This window comes from Bactrocera tryoni, chromosome 2 (assembly GCF_016617805.1).
Source record: "Bactrocera tryoni isolate S06 chromosome 2, CSIRO_BtryS06_freeze2, whole genome shotgun sequence".
Taxonomy (NCBI): domain Eukaryota; kingdom Metazoa; phylum Arthropoda; class Insecta; order Diptera; family Tephritidae; genus Bactrocera; species Bactrocera tryoni.
The window spans coordinates 7,060,240-7,076,289 of NC_052500.1; the positions used below are offsets into that span (position 1 = coordinate 7,060,240).

A 16,050-nucleotide genomic window follows, 5' to 3' on the forward strand; every position below is an offset into this window, starting at 1 on the left:
GTATTAACTCGATGGCTTAAAGTTAAATTGAAAGTTAAAATTAAAAATGTAGTGTATCCGAATTACTTAATTTGCAGCGAATATAAAAAAAAATTATTGTAAAACACATTTTAAATGAATTATTGGCGAGATTTTATTTGAAAAATGTTTTATGCAAGACATATTATCACTACGAATTTTCGGAGTATCTTTCGCAATTAATAATTTTAGCCTAACTTTTAATTAATACACTTTTCAAATCAATTATTGGCTTGATTTTATTCAGAAAACGTTTTATGCGTGTCATAAAATCACTCCGAATTTTCGGAGTATTTTTTCGGAATAAATATATTTAGCTTAGCTTTTAATTAACACTTATTTTTGAATGACTCAAACCACTCCGAATTGTCGGAGTAGTTTTCGGAATTAATAATTTTCGCTTAATTTCATAAATATACATACATATGTACATATGTACATGTGTATACAATTTCCAACACTTTTGTAAATTATTTTTTTTTTTTATTTTTTTCAATTTAACACCTAGTTTAGCGTTTCCATAGCTATAATCTACATACATACATACATGTATGTATGTACTTATTTACTGTCTACTAACAACCTTCCAAGCATTGTCCCTCAAACATTTTGAAATTACTTGATCTGCAGTACTTTGCAACGAACGTTTTTCAAACGCTTACAAGCAATCCTACCTACATACACATATGTATATGTACACTTCAAATAGGTTTTATATAACTCTTCAGTTCCGCTACCACATTGGCAATTGATATCCTTAAGGAATAATTTAGAGCGAACGGCACGTAGCGCCAATCATTGCGCAGATGAGCAGTTGTGAAAAAGGGAATTTTATTTTCGATTTTTCAAATTTACTTTTTTTTCAATTTTCATTTTTCTTTTCACTTTATTTTTGGTATAACGCCATTGATATAGTTGAAAATCTCCAGTTGATTTATTATTGCCGCCGAGTAGCAATCAATGCATTGGAGCAGCTCAAATCTTCACAGTCCAATGTTGAAAGCACCACACACACACACATGCAGACTTACGCACAAGTGATTGCTTCAGCATGTACGTGCTCTCAAGCTTTATGTTTGCCGCTGAATGGCCACGGCGAGCGTGAAAAGCAATTCAACGGAAAGCAGAGACTCTATTTATCATGCTGTACATGTGCTCGCTTCCTTTTGTCTCGCTTGTTGCCCTTCGCTTGTACTACTTTGCACTTAAGCTTACGAATGACCGTAAATCGTTGAGCGCGACTGATGGTCCTGTACACACATACATACATATGTTTGTACGAATGCTACGGATTTATTGGTGCCAGCAGCCAATACGCGAAAGTGGGCGTATGTGGTGAGCTGAGGAAGTTGGTGAATAAATATATTGGTTGCTTTAAATATTACACTTTTATTGACAGTTGTTGAAAACGAGAAGAGAAGTGTAATCAATCCAACTGTAGAATACATTCGCTCTATTTTTTATATTTTTAAAAGACAAAAATAAACATGCTCAATTTTGAACTTTGTCTTGTATGGAAAAATAATAAGAAGATAAAAGAATAATAAAAAAATTATTTTTTTATAAAAAATTAAAGAAAAATTTTTATGAAAATATAAAATAAAAATTTTTATAATGAAAAAAATTTTTATTAAAATTTATTAAAATTTTTTTATAAAAAAAAACAAATTATAATATATGAACTATCATATGACAACTATCTCAGATAGTACAGTATGTAGTTACTGGCAATCATAAAATGTATGGAAGAAATCCTTCATAACAATTTTTACCTAATTACAAAAATTTATGTGGCAACTCTCTCCGAAAATTTTGCATTTAGTATTGAATTTATAACTATTAAATAATATTATAAACTTTGTTGACAAGCAGAGTAAATGAATTAGACTCCTCTAAATTATTGCAGCAGTTATTGTTTTTAAGCACAATTTCTGTGTCATGGCAACTCTGTTCAAGAAAATCTTTTTGAAAGTGCTTATTAATATCAACATTAGTTTGTGCGTGAGTTTCTTTATATTTAGGTAGTATAAAAAAATAATAAAATTTTAATTTTAATTAAAATTATATGGCAACACTTTTTTAAAAAATATACATATGTGTTTTTGTCGTGGATATACTCCGGTTTAAATTTTAAAATTTTTGTGTGAAATTTTTTTAAAATTAATTTGAGAAAATATGGCAACTCTGCAATGAAAACAAATATTTATTTAAATTTTGAGTATGAAAGTTTTGTGTCTATTACATTAAAAATAAGGAATTTTTTTCTATGAAATTTTTACAGCCACGGAAAGATCGAAAAGGTAAAAATTAAATCAAATTTTAAAAGATGTGGCACCTCAAAAAAATATATATTTTAATTCAGTGTGATATTATTGTAGAGGTGGCAGGAAAACTATTATACTAAAATTTAAAAAAATATGGCAACTCTGGATTGCAAAAAACAAAAAAAAAATATTTAAAACTATACTGTGGAATTTTTACAGCGACGAAAAAATAAAAATTTAAACAAGATAAAAAAAATATGGCAATTCTGAATTGCAAAAACAAAATATTTCCTTTTAAATTTTAGTGAGAAATTTTTGTAAAGATCGAAAGAAAAAAATTATTTTTTTTTAAATATATGGCAACTCTGCATTGAAAAAAAATATTTATTTTCATATTTTAGTGCGAAATTTTTGCAAAGATCGTAAGAAAAAAATTAAATCGAATTTTAAATAATATGGCAGCTTTACTTTGCAAAAAAAATTGTTTCGTGGTGAACAGAAAACAAAATTAAATTGAATTAAGAAAATTTAGCAGTTGCTACCTCCCACTATTCGCATTATTTATTGCTGAAAATCCTAAAACCCTCCCTATTTTTTGAAAGCATAGGGCTAACTGAAAAGCTTTTGTGGTTAAGTAAACAACTCGGACTAGTTCTTATTAAGCGAGAGATTAGCGAAAACACAAATGCAAGGGAAAAAAACTAGAGCTACCGCAAGAGAATTTGCGAAAGCGGCTAAGGACCGACAACAAAGTGACCTGAAATAGTTATTTTCAGGTACATAAGTGGGAGAAAGAGCTCGTCACGGGCGTTTGAAATGCGATTTGACAACAGCTAAAGAATGTCAAATTGCTTGGGGAGTTCGCGACCTCATGCATACATATGAACAAACACGTGCCACTTAAGAACGACGCAACAAAGCAAGCGTTCAACCGCAAAAGCAAACAAATTGTGTAAAAGAAAACGACGAAGAACAAGAGAAAACACTGTGGCAGAACGCTGCCGAAACGATGCGCGGTGTCGGGTTGCTTGCTGTGTCTGTGTCAAGCAAAAAAAAAGCAAGCGAATCAAGCAGGCCGCAAGAACAAAATGAAGATGACGAAGACGAAGGCGGTCAAAGATGGCGTCACTGCGAAGGAAATTGGAGCACGACGTCTAACATCCGGTGCCGACGGACGAGCGCACACTTCACCAGCTGAGCGTGCAAATTTACATAGTAAGGCATGACAGCAGCAGCAGTGACACGCAGACACCGACACTGTCAAGCAAATTAACCACATACATGTGCGAGCCGCATACACACACACATGCAAGCGTAGAAGCTTACAAATTGAATGCACCAGCACTTAAGCGCTCAAGTGGCCAGAGAGACAGTGAAGAGGGTGAGTGGCAGGGGTGGCATTAGCGACAACTGTGGTCGGACCTTCGAGGACACGAACACCACCAACACCGCAGCGTACAGACACTTTCACCGCCGACCACCGCTGCCGAACGGAAGAGCGTCTAATAGAACAAAGTGAAATGACAAGAGCCACAAAGTGGTGCCATCGACGCTGGATATGGTGTTGGCGGTGGAAGGCACAATGACGCAGTAGGCGGCTGACGCCGGCAGCCAGCAGCGAATTAGCATATCGTGGCACATATGAGTGGCCGCCGCCATAGTTGTTGGTGTTGCTGCTGCTAGGCGGATGACGTTGGTATGACGTATGTATGTATTTGTATGTATGTATGCGTGTCGGTAATGTTGGCCAAGCGGCGGAAGTGAAGGCTATTGACTGACTGCAGCGGTTTTCTGGTGTTGATGCAAAATTGATATGCTTGCCTCACTGGTATTGCTAGTGTGGCGAGGAGACATTTTGAAAGCAAATGTGTAGCGCATATAAGATCTAGCTATTGTTTATACACTGAAAAAAATTGTTAGCTCTCAGCACAACTTACAATTTTTAAGTTTTAATCTGATACACTAAACCGGACCCTCAACATAACACAGGACTTATAATTTCAGAAAAATTTAAATAAAATAATTTACAATTACAATGAAAATAAAATTTTTAACTATAATTTGCATTTTCAAGTGCTAAGGAAAAAAAAAAATTATAGAAATTAGAAAAAAAAAATTAAATAAATAAATAAATTATACAAAAAATTATTTAAAAAAAGTTAAAAATTAAATTAAATTAAAAATAGTTGCGCAATTAACAATATAATATATATTTTTGGTTACACTGGAAATAAAAATTTTGTAATTTTGCAATCTTTTTTCTTTTCTTTCAAACGTGATGAAAAACGTTGTAACTTCCAATATCTTTTGGATATTATTTTGTATAAATCATAAAGAATAACGTTGTAAAAATTGTAATTTTTATTATTTAATAATAATTATTATTTAATACAATTTTCAATCCTTTAGAAAATGTTTAAGAAATTAGCTTTTTCTTTTTTTTTACTGCAAGTAAAGAAATACATATTTTCAAATCTGATTCTAGAGAAATTAAAAAAAACAAATAGCAGTTTCAATTATGTAAATTAAATACGCAGATAAATTAAATTCGAATTTTTTGAATAATTTTTTTATTCTTAAAAAAAATTAAATTTTTTATTTAAATTTATTAATTTGGTTTCTTTTTTATTTACGAAATATAATCAAGGATTAAAACTGAAAAAAAAATAATTTTAAATTAAAATTAAAATTTTTAATTTATTTTTTAAAAATCGTAAAACTTTTAAAAAAGGATTAAAGAAACTAAAAAATATTTTACCTATTTATTTTCAAAAAATTCGAATTTAAATCTTCTGAATATTCAAATTAATAGAATAATTTTTATTTATTTTTTATACTTCGCAAAAGTTTTCGTAAATTAAAATTTAAAAAATTTTGGTATTTGATTAATATTTAAGTATATTTTTCAAGAAACTAAAAAATAATTACCGATTTTTTTCAAAATTCGAATTTAAATCATCTGAGTATTCAATTAACTGATTCTTTTTGTTTTTAAATTCTTTGACGCCCTCAAAACATTAAAAAAATAGCTTTCTTACATTTTTCATAAATTTTTAAATTTTCTTGAAATCATACTTTAACACTTACCTTATTTTTAAGTTGAATAGCTTAGATCCTCCTCATAAAATTGGCTGAAAAGAGAAAGAAAAATAATGTTCAATTATATTCAAACTGTTATAAGCATACTTTTTAATTTCATAATTACTTTAGGTATAAAAACTAATTATATATATTTTTTTAAATTATTAATCAATTATATTTTTATAAAAACATATTTTGAAAATAAAACTTACAAAAAAATTTAGATAAAATAATAAAAACTCTCCAAAAACTAAACAGCTATATTCGTAAAAGTAATGAAAAAAAATATATATGTATTCAAAATAAATAAAAAAATATCTTAAAATATGATACATCTACATATGTATATATAATTTTTTTTTTATTATTTTCAAAAATAAATATACATATTTTTTATTATTATAAAAAATTATTCTGTGAAATTTCAAATTTTTTTGTAATTTTATCATTTTATTACAAATATTGAAGGAAATAAAATTTGAGTACAAATCCACAATTGCAACAAAAACAACAGTTATGCATCTGCTTCCACTCAGTGGCAACACTCAGCCACACAGGGAATAGCGTAAAAGAAATTGCCTTGGCTCACAAAAACAAAACTCAAATTGAATTGAGTGGCGAAAAATGCGCCAGCAGCAGCCAACAACAATAACAACAAGAAATATACAAAAAAAAAAATAAATAAATAGAAACTAAATAACTGTAAAGAACGCCAAGTGAAATGTTTTGCTGCTGGGCGCAACATGCAGCAGCCGTCATTCTCACACACATGCATACACTCATGTGAACTTATACATGAACACTAGCACACATACACTTAAATCAACAGCAGCAAAAACCGCTGGGACAGTTCGACAGCGCGACAGGCGGCCAAATATTGCCGATGGCAATGGTGCTGGCAATAAATGTCACTCAATGCAACAACAACAACCACATTGCCAACTGTAACAACAACAACAAAAACCAGCGCCAGCAGCAAAACAATTACCGAACCACAAACCGGTAAACAATAACCAAAATAAACCGCACACAGCCGGCAGGAGCGGGGGGTGGAGGGGTACGGCAGCGCAACATTTGACAGCCTTTTTAATTTGTTTAAAAATAACCGTCAATGATGACCAGTGCACACACGATTCGTGGCAGGCAAGAAGCAAAAGATGCGCCAGCAACAACTACAACAACAACAGACAGCGCCAGCGGCTAGCAGCCAACATGGGCCGACTGACCTCGCACAGCGACAAACAGAATTCGGGCGCACAGTCCGCGGTGGACCAACGAATGGGACATGCCAGCACAAAAAACAAAAATATATTGACCGCGTAACAACAACAAATGTCGAAATGTTCGCTAGCCACTTACTTAGTACTAGCACTAGCACTATTCAGCAGCCGTGTGCTTCTACACGTAGGCTATACGTAAATGCGGTCCAAGGCAAGAAGCAAGAAATCGTCACAGTTTGTTGCAACAAGCATTGGCCGCTCGTGTGCGCGGGCCCATCTGCCTTTAAGTACGTGCAACAAAGTGCTGCCCAACTTTGTATTTCAGCATTTCTAATCTATTTTAGTTTCGCTATTGTCTTGCGACCCCCAGTGGGGGTGGTGCGGAGCGGAGAGAGGGCGCACGCCCACACCCAAGCACTTAGTTACTTAGCCGACACGCTTTAGCGCCGAAAAAGTTTACGATGCCATTGCTTGTCAATTCGAGTGTCGGCGTGGCAATGTGTGCGGGTTTTTGTTTTCGTTTGAGGGCAGACCAAAATGTATTTCGTTGAAATTATGAACGCATGCCTTCCGACAAAGTGTCTCATAAGAAAACATGACAGAATTGCGGGCAAGATGGTGTCCGCATTATGCGTGGTACAGCTGAGGTGACGTAAATAAATCCATTGTAGTCGAGGAATAGTGTGGTATTAGTCTGATGCGGCCGTGTTGGGTTCTTATCGAGTAAGAAGCGGTAAAATGACAATAACTCAGCAGATAGAAGCTTTATAGTCTCATATTTAATCAAGTTTCTGTCGAAAGTGTGGTGGAGACGGTCATATGTGGTCCATATTCAGCGATCTTTCAAACTAGATGACGCAGTCTTAGTATAGATTGGTATAATACTGTAAAGCTGAGTCCTAACTGGACCAATGAGATATGAGGAGGCGCTGGTGCGTTCTCTTATAAGCTTCATTTTACCGAGTATGCACGAAAAATATTGATTTTGATCCATTGGTAATGCTCCCAATATGAAGACTGTTCTCAAGCCCAAAGTAAGCCAATAGAACTCGTTATATTTGATACAAATGATGTCGGAACATTTCCCAAACGTGGATTAAGTGGCTATATTTTTAGTTCGAAAGAGATCGGCTTTAAAAAAGCCACGCAGAGTCTAGAGAAAAGTATAAAGAGTGGTTCTGATGAAAGATTTACACAATATACATACATATACTATCATCGTCCTTAAAACAGTAACCAATAATACTGATAAAAAACACTGAGATAAGATCGAAATAGGTATCGGCGTAGTTAGGCTGAGTTTATCAGTAAAAGAAAGAGGCAAAAACAATACGTTTGGAAGTATGTATTAACGAAAATTTAATCCATTAAAGCACAGTTATTGACAAAAAGAATGCCAAAACCACCATAAAGAAAAAAAAAGAAATTAAAACCCACAACAACACTATACCTCAACACAGAGCAACCAACGCCTAACATTAGCGATAACGAAGAAGAAAACAAAAAACCAAAAATAAGCAAACTTACAAAAAAAAGAAACTAGAAACAGCAAAAAACACAAACTAAAAGCAACAGTTCAAGCAACGAACAACTAGCACAAATGGCCAACGGACAGTGCCGAAATACCAAGCAGCTTCTCAACCATCTACGGGTCCAACACTTCTTAGCACGAAGAGCTACCGTCAGCCGCATTGGCGCAACGCCACGACCGTTCTTCTTTCCGTCTTAACCATGAAATTTGGACAACTGCCAATAATTTTGGCTCGTGTTCGCGTCTGCAGAAGCTGAAACAGCGCAGAAATGCTCGTAAATAGGAAAATCGGCGAAAATTTAAATACTTTCCGCCGCGATGGTCGGTTTTATGCTTTTTGAGATTTGGCTTCCAATTTTTTTTGCTTTGCTTTGATTTTAATTAGATTTTGTTTGTAACAGCAGCGCAGCGGCTGAGGAAATCAGTGTTCAATTTGGAATAAAAAGAAGAAAAAATGAAACAAAAGCTTGAAGTAAGAATAGACAGATTTGGGTAAATTGCAGAAAATATAGATTTTGGGTTTTAGGTAAAAGAAAATAGAGAAATAAAATAAAAGTGGTAAAACAAAAATTAGTAAAATTAAAAAAAAAATAAAATAAAAAATAAATAAATTATAACAAATTATCAAAATTGAATAAAATATATAAACAGGAAGAAATAAAAGGCTTGAAATAAGAATAATAGAATATTAAAAAACATAGTAAAATTAAAATTAAAAATAAATAATGATATATGTATGTACATATATAATATTAAATATTAATGAAAAATGCCAAATATAAAAAACAATAACAAAAAATTATAAAAGAAAGTATTAGTAAAATTAAAAAAAGAAATAAAATAATGGTAAAAAATTCATATAAATAAGCGATATTTGTCAAAATTGAAAAAAAAATAAACTTAATTTGTCAAAATTAAAAAAAAAAAACCAAAAAATAGACTTAATTTTAAGAAATGGAGTTTTGTCAAAAATGAAAGCTTCATTTAGTTCTATTTTTATAAATAAGCGATAAAAAAATTAGAATTTTTTTTTAAATTAAAAAACACAAAAACAAAAAAAGAAGAAATAGAGTTTTGTCAAAAATAAGTATTTTTTTTTTAATTTTGACAAAAAAATTTCTAATTTTTTATCGCTTATTAATATTATTTTGTAAAAATTGTAAATATTTTAAGAAATATATATTTTAATATTATTTTTTTTTTATTTTTGAAAATTTAAAAAAAAAATTGTATTTATTTATATTTGCTGCCAAATTCGCTACCACTGTTGGTGTACATCATTTTAGCCACAGCTGCCAAATCAATGGTCAAGCACAGCCGGTAAAATGCAGATCTTCTAGCTTCTCGTTAATTTGTTTACACTCACGCTGCTTTGAAGATGATGCTACACAGCATACACAAAACTAAACACATATAAATGTATATATGTGTGTGTGTGTGCGTGGATATTGTAAATATTGCTGGTTGAATTGCTGAAAGTAAAGCAGCATGCGGGCGGGCACACACAAATCTGCCGCTTTCGAGGTCAAGAAGTATGGCGCAAATTGTTTAAACAAATACAGGGGCCGAATGTATAGAGCTACAGGTATGTGCAGTAAGGCATATAACATACAAGCATACGCACATACACATATACACCTGTAGGTATGTAAGTTGAAGAACGCGTGTCTTTTCAGCTTCAAGCAGTTGCAGGCCATCAAGGCGAGGTGTGTCAGTGGTGACCTTAAATGCAATGTGAAATATATATAAATATATACAATGTATGTGTGAGTGTTTGTTTATTTATGCATGTACATATGGATGCATGCATTTAAAATATAAACGCTCAACAGGGTTATGCAGCGCAAAAGATTGACAGTATTGAAAGATGTGCTCGCCAGTAGGAATGAGTGTACGAGTGTGTGTGTGTGTATGAATATGTAAAGCAAAGATACAAAGATAGCGAATCTGAATTGATACGAAAATAAACAATTTTACAGCACGCATACATATATACCTAGTAAAGTAAATAACAGTATTTATGTGAATTGTTAAAACTTTCGCTAAAATTTTTTGTATATTTTTTCAGGGTTTCGTAAATTTCGTTAAATGGCTTTTGAGGTTCCGAATTGCATAAAGTAGTTTTTGTTGTTATTATTAATTGAGTATTTGCTGTTTTTTTAGTTTACTGGCCCATTATCTGCTTGTTGATCTAAGGCTCTTCGATCGATTTTTTTTCTTTCCTAGGTTAGGTCTCAATATACCAATTTTTTTTTTTTAATATTCCTGATTCCCTGTTATGGGGTGAATGTTGATTCAGATACAATTTCTGCAGAAAGATCTCAATATCATGAGTCTTAACTAAGTCCAATTATGAACTCTTTAGTGAAGAAACATGAGTATATTCACAGGTATTTATAGCAAAAGCCAAAAACAACAATAACACCATATATACCATATAGTATATAATACCAACTCTAGACTAAATCAGTCATGCAGGTCTCGATTTAGTAATTTCTCTCTATGTTGTAGATGCCAATCTGAGTGTTTCCAATTATGAGGCTCAAAATCTCTTATTTAAAGCAATCCAACAGTTTGTTACTCATCATCCTGTATCATTGATAAATTGTAAGACAATGCGTTCGTCAGTCGCTCCGGATTAAACGAGAAGCTTTTGAGCTTAATAGGAGCTTTTGATCTTAATAGAAGCATTTGAGCTTAATAGAAGCTTTTGAGTATAATAGAAGTGCTTGCTCTTCTTTTTTGAGCCGGAAAACTGACATTAAGTAACCATATGCTATTGCACCACTTGTCTCCCGAGGTATTCAGTTTATGCCACCGTTACCGTTAACATATATATATATATATATATATATATATAGTACTAATTCCAAAGCTCTCTCACAAACTGCCACCAAAAAGAAATTCTAAATCCACTACCGGATGGGTGCTAAAAGATTACTGGGAAGAGACCATGTTCAATCTAGCCTCAAATTCGTCGTTAGTCGGTCATTACTATTTAAAAGTGCATTTACACCATCTTCTTCCCATCACCTTTGTCTTAAAGAGTCATCACTTGCTCAGGCATAGTATTGAACTTTCTACACTTTACACCCCCTCCCTCACGTCGCTTAGCATTCCACTGAAAAACACTTAAAAAGCGAAGGTAAAAGTATCGCATTTCCCGAGGAAAACGCCTTTGTTTTGTCTGCGTAAGCTGATGGCATTAAAATAAATAAAATGTCACATATTTTAACGGGGTTTTCTTTTCTTCACACACACGTGTGTATGTGTAGATGTCAGCTCGATGCACCAGTTGTGATGTGTCAAAGCTTTTGTCACCCATGTCTGGCCTCTGGCGGTGCAGTTCATGCGCCCAGCTGTCCAACTGTCCAGCTGTCTCTCCAACCGAGGCTGTCCAGCTGCGGTTTTAAGTGTAATTTTCTTGAACGACACTCACTCACACATACACCTACACACTGAATAGTCATAATTTCAAGAAAAGCGACAATTTTCAATAAAAAAAATCCATAATTAAGACGAAATTATCGAGCATTCGCGGCAATAAATCAAAAGTTGGCGGCAGCAAGTGCTCGGCAAAAAATGTGTGCGAAATAAAGAAAGCAACAACAATAAACAATATCCATGACATGCGTCAGGAAAACGCGGAGAATTATTACATTCAAATTTGACATTGTCACAACAAAATGAGTTGTGGGTGGGGCAAGTATGAGCTAGGCATCGTCGCGTGTTTTTTGGCATACTTTTTTTCTGTTTTGTGTTTTTAGCAGATGCAAGTGCCGTTGCACGGAATAAAGCGGCGCGGTGGGTTGGCCGGCCGTCTCCGTTGCGCGTCATTGTCCCTACACGCATCAGTGTCAACGCCAGAAAGTATATATGTAATTTATATAATACATATGTATGTACATACATACATTTTCAGCATATGGGGATCATATCTGTAGACATGTGTGCGTGTGTAGTATCTTTATTGTTGTCAACGGCTTTGATTTGCCTTGATGAAGGTGTTCGTTTGCCTGCAAGCATTGTTGTTGTTTTTTTTGTTGCTGTGACCATAATAAATCGCGAATTCGTTTTGCGGTGTTATTTATTGTATTTAATTTGTTTTTTTTTTTTTTATTTTTAGTTTAATTATTTTCAGTTTTTATTTTATTTTTAACCATTTTTATTTTTATTTTTTTTAAATTATTTGAAATTTATTTATTTTTTATTTGGTTTTAAATTTTAATTTTTCTTAAAATATTTTGTGCTCTTCCGATCTTAGTATTCTATAATATTTTTTTTCAAAAATATTTTTTATATTTCTTTTAATTGTTTATTTTTTTTTAATTTTTAAAACATTTTTTTAATAGTATTTTAATTTTTATGAATAATTTTATAATGTTTTAAGCTACGAAGTAAACTCCCTAAGCATTTTTTTGTTTGTACTTCTTTAATAAATATTATTTTTTACTTTTATAATTTTTCTAATACTTTTTAATTTATTCAAATGTTTTGAATAATTTTTTTTAAACATTTTTAATTAAAAAAAAAAATTTTAATGTTTTGTTTTTGCTTTGACTACAATTTTTTTTTTATTAAATTAAATTATTTTTTAAATTTTTTTCTTATTTTTTCATTTAAATTATTTTTTTAAATTAAACATTTTTAAACTGTATTTTGATTATTTTACTTTTTTTTATCATTATTTTAATCCATTTATTTTTCACATGTTTTCGATATTACATGCTTTTCCTCCTTTCGAGCTCATAATATTCTCTGATTGATGTGACAGTGTAATTAATTTTCGCCACATGTTCTTGAGCGCTGGCAAGGCTGCAAGTTGCAGGGTTTAAGTGGTTGCTGAGCCTTGTCGGGATGATTGACTTTCTTCGCTCAACTTTTCGCGCTATTTTTACGATTTCTTCATATTTGTATATGTGCTTTACACCTTTTTGTTTGAACTTTCATTATTTTACAATTAAAAAAGCGCGCGGCAGTTTGTCGCACTTTCCGTCAACCTTTTGCGGTCGTTGTTTTCACTCATTGCACTTTTTAATTGCAATTTGTCCTACACTTTGTCACATTATTGCTATTTTCTTATTTACGGCCTGTTGTTGTTGGCATCTAGGAAGTGCCTGTCACACGTTATATTTATATACCCACAACACATACATACATATATAGTATATATTTGTGTGCAGCAATCCATCAAGCGCTTACAGTTCGTTGTACACTAAATATAATATGTATGTTTGTTTGTATATGTGTAGGTTTGTACGCATTTCAGTGTATTTATGCCCTCAGCTCACTTTCCTTATTCACATCCTTTCGTAGAAATTTAATTTTACACACATATTTAATCGCTCACGCTACTCATTCATACACGCTTTTGATGAATTTGCCTGATTCAGGCGTATTTAGGTGGCTGAATGGGTTTATTGCCTTGCAAGCATATTCAATTTATTGTCTGTTCTCAAATGTTTTTGTTGTCAGCAAAATTATAGCGAAAGATTTAGTGATGCCTTAACTAGCAAATTAATTAAAGATTATTTAAAATTTGAGTTATCATTTCTAGAAGTCTTTGCATTCAAATAAATTTCATATGCTTTTGGTTCACAACCATTTGAAGATGCCTATGAATGGTTCAGAAGTACAAAAATTTCAGATTTTTTTTTTCCAAACCATTTGCTTTGTCGAAAAAGCTTAGAAAAAATATCGGGATCGAAACAAACTTGTGCCAAAAATGGGTTGAATAGGGTTAAACCTTCGCTATGGCCCCATATATTTACATAAGATAAATATTTTCGACCTTCCGGTTCACTATCTACCCCATCTATAGGTCAAAATATAACCTTTTATTAATATAACATTTTTCAATTTCAATCTAACATAATTTATATATAATAATTTTTTCTGTACATTTTTTTTATATTTATGAACCACTCATTAGATCAACCACCGAGCATTTAAAGAAATTTTAAAATCAGCGCTGTATAATGTAATATGTGATAAAACAAAACTGAATCGACAGCTTTTCAAATATCGCGGGAAAACGAAGACTTTGAGAAAAAATCTGCCATTGCGAAATAGAAGTACTATGAGATTAGTTGGAATGTATGTATATAAATCGACCTTTTTCAAAAAAAAAAAACTTGGGCAAACGAAAGCCTTGTGAAACAAATCTACGATTAGTTGGGATCAATACAAACCAAAAACCTATACGAACATTATTATGGACCAAATCAATAGCAAGAAATTGTCTATATCTTCCAAAAGGCGAAAAATATACCTTAGAAGACTTTAAACAATATTTTTAAAACTAGCTAGATTTGGAAATTTTTTCCTAGACCATCCAAACAGAACCATGACAATCTTTGAACAGCTAGAAAGCTCACCAAAACGTTGAGCAATACATAAATATGTAGACATTAGGAATGAAATCATCTGCCGTCGGTTTGTGAATACTTAAAGATCGACGAAACGAACAGGCAACTCACTAATTTGAATAGAGATAAGGCAATTTCACAATTTTGGAATGTTTGTAAGGTATAAATTGGCAGCATTAGAGGATTAGAGTAAGACTTTTTCGACTTATCGGAAGGCCTGAAGCCTTAGTTTTGGGTATTGTTATGCGGTTTGTGTTCTTTTTAGATTAAATGTCGCCGTTAGCTGTTTTGTGGCATATTGACAAGGATCATGATCTAAATATTAAAATTATAATGATGATTATGGAAACTGCTTCAAAATAGATTTCCTCGGAATGTCAATATAAATGTTTTGCCGACGGTGGCTTATTAAAGACTCAGAACTCTGATTGATATATAGATATTTCTACATAAAGTACATTAAGCAGACTTTGGGTATAATTTAGACAATTTACCATCATATAACACCGTAATTATATCAACATAAATAACAACAACAATAAAGCTAAACATATCATATTTTCCACTTTTGCCTCCAAATGCAGTTTCAGTGACTTAAAGAGTTTTTGTGTACTATAGTTATTATCTATGCAACAGAAGAGACGAGAAGAACGGATAATTGTCAAACTAAAGGCAGGAGGAGGAAGAGCGTCAGGTATAATCGAAGAAATCGTGGCATGAATGCAAATATTAAGAGTAGTTTTTTTTGACGTCACGTTAACTTTATACTAATCTTCCTCAATGTCTCTAGAAAATGGCGAAAATATTTGAAAACACTATTTGTTAGAATGTTATGTTGACAACAGAAAAATATTTTTGGTGTTATTGTATGTTTTTTGTTTTAAAATTTTTAAAACAATGTACCAACTTTTTAAATTTTCATTTGTTTAATTTACTATTGCTCACTCACCTGTTTTTGTATATAAAATATATATATAGTTGGTATATAACAAAGTTCTTTTTCAATTTTTCGTCTCACAAAAGACTATATCCGTTATTTGCATGGCGATATCCAAAAATGTATGTATGTATGTATATAAATGCAGTTATAATAAAGTAATATCTCCAATATACGCGAATGTATATGTAAGTCAGTGTGCTATGCGCACAAACCGATATATCTATATGCGTATTTATAAAAACGGAATTCCGAAAATATTTGCCGTGGAATTGTTAATGCTTGCTTTTTGTTTTGACACACACTTTTGGCACTTTGATTGGTTTATTTGGCGTTTGTTTTTATTTTGTTTACAAAATATGAATCCGCTTTTAAAATATGAATTTTTGTAATTGTTGTTTCACCTTTTCACCATAAAAAAGTTGTTGCTTCAGCATATGAATTTTTGATAAATATTTTTTTACAAACTTTTTAGCACTTTGTTGTTAGTGTATGTGAAGTTGTTACAACTTTAAACTGGGTTTCACAGTCACTATTTTGTTTATTGAGTTTTCACTAATTTAGAAGTGCTATTGTTTTAGAATTTTTTATATTTTCAAATGCTGTTATTTTTTAAATACATTTTCACTTG

The 16,050-nt window shown here is 31.9% G+C and overlaps 1 protein-coding gene across 4 annotated transcripts in view; it reads right to left on the reverse strand.

Moving 5' to 3' along the window:
- The window catches only part of LOC120767293 (serine-rich adhesin for platelets-like), a 93,620-nt gene extending 77,793 nt beyond the window's left edge, over positions 1-15,827 (reverse strand). For all 4 annotated transcript variants that reach the window (XM_040093174.1, XM_040093177.1, XM_040093175.1 and 1 more), the window contains exons 1-2: positions 15,432-15,827; positions 5,370-5,413 (exon numbers count right to left, since the gene is read on the reverse strand). The gene's annotated coding sequence lies outside the window, so the exon portion shown is untranslated. The remainder of the gene's footprint in view (positions 1-5,369; positions 5,414-15,431) is intronic.
- Positions 15,828-16,050: the final 223 nt, after the last annotated feature.